This window comes from Ovis aries, chromosome 15 (assembly GCF_016772045.2).
Source record: "Ovis aries strain OAR_USU_Benz2616 breed Rambouillet chromosome 15, ARS-UI_Ramb_v3.0, whole genome shotgun sequence".
Taxonomy (NCBI): Eukaryota; Metazoa; Chordata; class Mammalia; order Artiodactyla; family Bovidae; genus Ovis; species Ovis aries.
In genome coordinates, this window is record NC_056068.1 from 59,726,506 (window position 1) to 59,733,861 (window position 7,356).

The following is a 7,356-nucleotide window of genomic DNA, read 5'->3' on the forward strand; positions in this document are numbered from 1 at the left end:
GTTTTCTAAACACAAGGGAATTAAATAATCAATAATGAAAAAATCATAAACACCCCCCCAATTATGGAACTTAAAACAATATGCTTCCAAACAACCTATGGATCAATGAAGAAAGTAAAAGAGAAATTAGAAAATATATTTAACTGAATAATGACAAATCAACATGAATTAAGATTTGGGGATGAATCTAAAGCAGTACTTACAGGGGAATTTGTCACTTTAAATGTGTTTATTTTGGGGGGTGCTGTACTGCTTGGCATGCCCGATCTTAGTTTCCTGACCAGGGGTGGAACTTGCGTCCCCTGCACTAGGAGCACAATCTTAGCTACTGGACAACAACTTAATGTTTATATTAAGGCAATCCCTGTGACATTTTTTAAATTGATATATAGTTGCTCTACAATATTATATGTTTCAGATGTACAACACAGTGACTCACAAGTTATAAAGGTTATACTCCATTTACTACAAAAGATTGACTATATTCCCTGTGATATGCAATATATCCTTGTAGCCTATTTTATATCTAATACTTTGACATCCTTGTAGCTTATTTTATATCTAATACTTTGTACCTGTTAATGCCCTACCTTATATTGCCCCTCCCCTCTTCCCTCTTCCCACAGTAGCTACTAATTTATTCTCTGCATCTGTGAGTCTGCTTCTTTTTTATCATTATATTCACTGGTTTGTTGTATTTTTTAGATCCCACATATAAGTGATATCATATAGTAACTTTCTTTCACTGTCTGACTTATTTCACTAGCATAGTGCCCTCTAAGTCCATCTATGTTGCTGCAAATGGCAAAATTTCATTCTTTTTATGGCTGAGCAATAGTCCATTGTGTGCTTGTGTGTATATGTGTGTGTATCTTTATCCATCTATCTGTGGATGGACACTGAGGTTACTACCATATCTTAGCAATAGTAAACTGCCAACAATACGGGCGCATATATCTTTTCAAATTAGTGTTTTTCTGGGTTTTGAGTAGTTTTTTTTTTTTTCAGATACATAACCCGTGACATCTTAATCCTTATAATAACTAGAACTATATGAGAATTTCTGACATGTTACTGTGTCTCTTTTTTGCCAAAGAGTACCTGTTGAATTTGAATGAGATGGTAGAGTTTGGGAAGCAGGTTGACTTCAGTTCAGTTTGAATGGGTCAAAGTCTATGAATGTGAAAATACTTTGGGATTTCTAATTGCTTGCTTCCCAGTCCAGGATGAAGTCTGTCCAGTTCTCCTTCCTTTTTTGTTGCTGGAGAGCAATCTGCTGTAGCAGCTGCGAGATGATCAACATTAACATCACGGTGGAGAAAGAGGAATGTAGCTGCATAAGCATCAACACCACGTGGTGTGTGGGCTACTGCTACACCTGAGTAGGCACTTTGCTTTGCTGGAAGTGAGGGTGCTGAGGGTCTGGATAAGGCCAATTTCATTTATTACTACTCTGTCAATATTTTGTCTCTTCTAAATTATAGCCATGAGTCCCTTAGCCAACACTGTCTGTGTTGTAATTGAGGCAAATTACCATGATATCATTTAGATGTTTGGGTTTGGATTTAATTCGGATAAAACAGATTTAGGACAGCTCAGATTGATGTAAATGACTGCTTCAGTAATGTGCCAACTCTACATTTTAAAAGAGCATTTTTCTGCTAGCTTTACCTATTGAGGGATAAACATGGACATGAGTACATATCTATAATTAAACATGGAATATTGTCAATAGTCTTTAAAATAACAATTGCAATCATAAAAGGCATACCTCCGCAACAGGGATAGTAATAACATTCATTTTACAGCCAAATAAAAAATGCAAGCAGCCAATTATAAAATTCATTTTATTGGCCCATTTTTAATACAATACCAACAAGCAGCCTGAGAGCAATCAATCCCTGGAGACAAGCCAAAATGAGTCAGCAAACCTACACCCTTCTTTATGCTGTTAAGAAAATCAAAGAATAAAGGTATTAAGCCATTTGTCTACATTCTCGCAGCTTCTTCAAAATAAACCACCTAAAGGAGACAATGTTTCTTTGCTGCTTTTCTACACAGCTGGCTATTTAGAAGTTCAATAAACTGAAATTGAAAGTGCTGCATCTTAATGAAAATACTTTATTTATTTAATATTAAATGAACTGAGCAAAAAACTCAACTTACCAATAGGAACTGCTGGTTCCTATTCCTCTTCTAAATATACCTAGAAAAGATTAAATATACATAGAAAAAAGTTGGAAATATTTTTCTAAGGCCTGATGGCCAGCTGGGGAAATGAACTATCCAGCAGCACCCCCCTTCTCCCTCAAAGCCAATTATTTTCTTAGTGGGCCTATAGAGGAGTGAAATACATTTGACCTAATTTCAATGTTCTGATACTGAAACTGTATCATATACCTTTTGGATTAAGAATCCTACACAGGTACAGAATTTAAGGCAATGGCAAGGAAGAACCTAAAAGGCAACAGAATATCAGAATCCAATATGTGATTTCCCAAACATTTTAGACAAAATAAAAATAATTGAGCTTATGACACCACCCTTATGGCAGAAAGTGAAGAGGAACTAAAAGCCTCTTGATGAAAGTGAAAGAGGAGAGTGAAAAAGTTGGCTTAAAGCTCAACATTCAGAAAACGAAGATCATGGCATCTGGTCCCATAACTTCATGGGAAATAGATGGGGAAATGGTGGAAACAGTGAGATACTTTATTTTGGGGGGCTCCAAAATCACTGCAGATGGTGATTGCAGCCATGAAATTAAAAGACACTTACTCCTTGGAAAGAAAGTTATGACCAACCTAGATAGCATATTCAAAAGCAGAGACATTACTTTGCCAACAAAGGTCCATCTAGTCAAGGCTATGGTTTTTCCAGTGGTCATGTATGGATGTAAGAGTTGGACTGTGAAGAAAGCTGAGTGCCAAAGAATTGATGCTTTTGAAGTGTGGTGTTGGAGAAGACTCTTGGGAGTCCCTTGGACTGCAAGGAGATCCAACCAGTCCATTCTAAAGGAGATCAGTCTTGGGTGTTCTTTGGAAGGACTGATGCTAAAGCTGAAACTCCAATATTTTGGCCACCTCATGCGAAGAATTGACTCATTGGGACAGACTCTGATGCTGGCAGGAATTGGGGGCAGGAGGAGAAGGGGACGACAGAGGATGAGATGGCTGGATGGCATCACTGACTCGATGGACATGAGTTTGGGTGAACTCCGGGAGTTGGTGATGGACAGGGAGGCCTGGCATGCTGCAATTCATGGGGTCGCAAAGAGTTGGACATGGCTGAGCGAATGAACTGAACTGAACTGAACTGAACTGTTGGTTCCTATTTCTCTTCTAAATTTACCTAGAAAAGATTAAATATACATAGAAAAAAGTTGGAAATATTTTTCTAAGCAATTAAACCCAAATGCTATGTTTTTACCTGTCATTAATACAGCTTAAGATTACTAAGTACAAAAAAAAATAATAAAACACCCATCTTTAAAGTGCAAAGGTCATATCTTCTGTATTACTTTATCTTTGCATGTTTTTATGCTATACAAATTCAAAGTTTTTATAGAGTTTTAGAAATATTAAATATATGGGTACTCTCTTGGTAGAGAGAAAAGAGATAACTACACTTTCTGTAACATTCCCAGGACACTTCAGAACAACGGTATAATATGAGTTCCTTTCTTGCTCCCTCAAGTCGTTTTCTTGCCTGTTTTTAACTGCTCTGCTCATCCCAGAGACTTCAATTATGAGAAGATGAACCCATGTTCTTCTACACCATCATCTTGATTTCCAGAACCCAAGGGAAAGGAGCAGTGACCCCACAAGAGACTGAGCTTCCAGATATACAAGCTGGATTTAGAAATGGAGAGGAACCAGAGATCAAATTGCCAACATCCACTGGATCACAGAAAAAGCAAGGGAACTCCAGGAAAATATCTACTTCTGCTTCATTGTCTATGCTAAAGCCTTAGACTGTGTGGATCACAACAAACTGTGGAAAATTCTTAAGATATGGGAATACCAGACCACCTTACCTCATTCCTGGGAAACCCGTATACAGGTCAAGAAGTAACAGTTAAAACAAGACATAGAACAACAGACTGGTTCTAAGTTGGGAAAGGAATATGTCAAGATTGTATATTGTCACCCTGCTTATTTACCTTCTATTCAACGTACATCATGTGAAATGACAATGAATCACAAGGTGGAATCAAGGTTTCCAAGAAAAATATCAGCAACCTCAGATATGCAGATGACACCACCATAATGGCAGAAAGTGAAAAGGAACTAAAGAGCCTCTTGATGAACGTGAAAGAGAGTGACAACCTGGCTTAAAACTCAACATTCAAAAAACTAAGATCCAGGCATCCACTTCTATCATTTCATGGTAAATAGATGGGGGAAAAGTAGAAACAGTCGCAGATTTTATTTTCTTGGGCTCCAAAATCACTGCAGATGGTAACTGCAGCCATGAAATTAAAAGATGCTTGCTTCTTGGAAGAAAAGCCATGACAATCCTAGACAGCGTATTAAAAAGCAAAGACATCATCACTTTGCTGACAAAGGTCTATACAGTCAAAGCTATGGTTTTTCCAGTAGTCGTGTATGGATGTGAGAGTTGGACCATAAAGGAAGCTGAGTGCTAAAGAACTGATGCTTTGGAATTGTGGTGTTGGAGAAGACTCTTGAGAGTCTCTTCGACTGCAAGGAGATCCAACCAGTCCATCCTAGAGGAAATCAACCCTGAATATTCACTGGAAGGACTAATGCTAAAACTGAAGCTCCAATACTTTGGCTATCTGATGTGAAGAGTCAACTCAATAGAAAAGACTCTGATAATGGGAACGATTGAAGGCAGGAGGAGAAGGGGATGGCAGAGGATGAGATGGTTAGATGGCATCACCGACTTGATGGTCATGGGTTTGGGCAAACTCCAGGAAATGGTGAAGGACAGGGAAGCCTGGCGTGCTGCAGTCCATGGGGTTGCAAAGAGTCAGACATGACCGAGAGACTGAACAAAAGCAACATGAGTTACTTTATGGGGTCAAGTTTTCTGTGCTTCAGGATCCTAGAAACTGGTCTTCTGAAAGGAAATATTAGAGCAAGCGGTATTAAATCCCTGTCCCTTATTTACTAAGCCAAACAGAAACTTGCAGAATAATGTAACCTAATTCCTAAACCACTCAGGACTTGGTGTACAGGGACCCAGCAAGGCTCAACATTCAGAAAACATGTACCTTCAAAGAGCTCGTGTATGAAATGGTGAAAGTGCCTGGCTGTGCTCACCATGCAGGCTCGCTGTACACGTACCCAGTAGCCACTGAATGTCACTGCAGCAAGTGTGACTGTGACAGCACTGTCTGCACCGTGGCCTGGGGCCCAGCTACTGCTCCTTCAGTGAAATCAAAGAATAAAGAGCAGCGGATGCTTTGAGCTGCCTACCCTTATCCTAAAGGACCAAAATATCCAAGATGTATATGTGCCTAGGCTCCAAACCACCATGCAAGACCCTATGATCTCTGCTCACCTGAGAGGAGGAGCTCCAGGAATGGAGAGGGCTGGGGCCTGTCACCGCTCAACCTAGGTCTGGACTCTGTTGGTTTCATTTAATTTGAATTCAGGATCTATAAGCTGTTTTCCATTTTTAACAGACTTAGACGTCTTCAAGATCAATCTTGTCATTTTATATATAAGAAAATCTAGACTTTGGAGAAGGAGGTCTCAAGATGATGGAGTAGGAGAATGAAATGGAACGTAATCTCCTGTAAGATACACAGCCAGCAAGAAGAGAGCCAGTACTGCTTTAGTGTCATGGTGCAGGTACCTAACTCTGTCTAATTGTTTCATTATTAAGGGGACAGTCAGGAAGGTTACTAAGCTAAGACTGTCCACTTTATTGCTCATCCAGGGAAGTACCGTCATCAGTTCCACATCACCTGTGTCTTCCAGGCAGAGAAGTTGTTGACCTAAGAGGATGGGAGTAGGTGCAGGAAGGTGGTAAGCTGGGAAACAGTGCATCCACTTACAATCTGCAGCTTTAAATACAGCATCTTAATTTTTATTTCAAATTTGAATTTAGCTCCAAGACAAGAACAATGAATTTGGGTCTGTGTAAATTCAATTGCAAGACCAATAAATGTCTTTTCCTAAGTTGCTACCCTTATATACTTTGTCACTGAAATAAATTTGATCAAGAATATCCAGCCTTCTGTAGAGCTATCCCTCAGCAATAAGACATATCACCTGTTGTTGTTGCTATGCCACTTGTACCAGAATTCTCCTCCACTGCTGGGATAAGAACCCTGAAGTCCACATGACGGCACTTAGGGCAGCTTAACAGGTTATATTTCATTTGTTTTCCACTTAACTTTTCAGAGAAATGCATGCCTGCTAAGTTCCTCAGTCATGACTGACTCTTTGCAATCCCATGGGCTGCAGCCTGCCAGGCTTCTCTGTCCATGGGATTTTCCAGGCAAGAATACTGGAGCAGGTTGCCATTTCCTCCTCCAGGGGACCTTCCCAATCCAGGTATCAAACCCACATCTCCTATGTCTCCTGTATTGGCTCTTTACCACTGGACCACCTGGAAGAACTTTCAGAGAAATACCTCCCTTAAAAAGAGTTGTCAGTCTAGAGAGAAAAGCTGTATTTTCTGGACTCTCTCTATGTTTGCTTTACCACTTGACTACATGTTCTCCCAAATCTATGATTTCTTTCAAAATGGTGTACACTAAAAATGCTTTATGACTTAAATTTCTTTTAAAGATATTAACTCCTTTTTTAACCTGAATATTTAAACATACTTAAAAATCAAAAATGTTACCTACCAAAGGCACAACTTTGGATTTTTCCATGCTCTTGAACTGTTTGTTAATGACACATACATGTGTATTTTGATAATTTTAGTGGTAACATTATAAGAAATCTCTTTTAAACCCTTCTGTAAATATCACCTGTAGTCACTGTTTACTTGGAAATATCAATAAGAATGTTGCTGAATTTAGGTGTTCTTTTTTCTCTAACACAGACTTTCTGTTATTTCTTACATCATCATTTTCTTAATTTATCCCTACTGCTCTTTAGCCCCCAGTCTACACTAAAACTGATTTGTTCTCAGAAAGCTCTTAGCATGCCTTACTTGAAACTCAGACCTAGTGGAGAGTTTTCCTCATAATCTTTAAAATCTAGTTAATACTAGAATTAATATACTGTCCAGCACATGGATATCAAAGATTAGTCTCCTCAGGAGATACAGAAAAATTATTTGACAAAATTCAACATCCTTTCATGATACAAACTCTCAAAAAATTGGATATAGAAGGAAGGTAACAACATAATAAAGGCTATATTTGACAAG

The 7,356-nt window shown here is 38.8% G+C and overlaps 1 pseudogene; it reads left to right on the plus strand.

Moving 5' to 3' along the window:
* Positions 1-1,226: 1,226 nt before the first annotated feature.
* On the plus strand, positions 1,227-5,413 carry LOC114118301 (follitropin subunit beta-like; annotated as a pseudogene).
* The last annotated feature ends 1,943 nt before the right edge of the window (positions 5,414-7,356 follow it).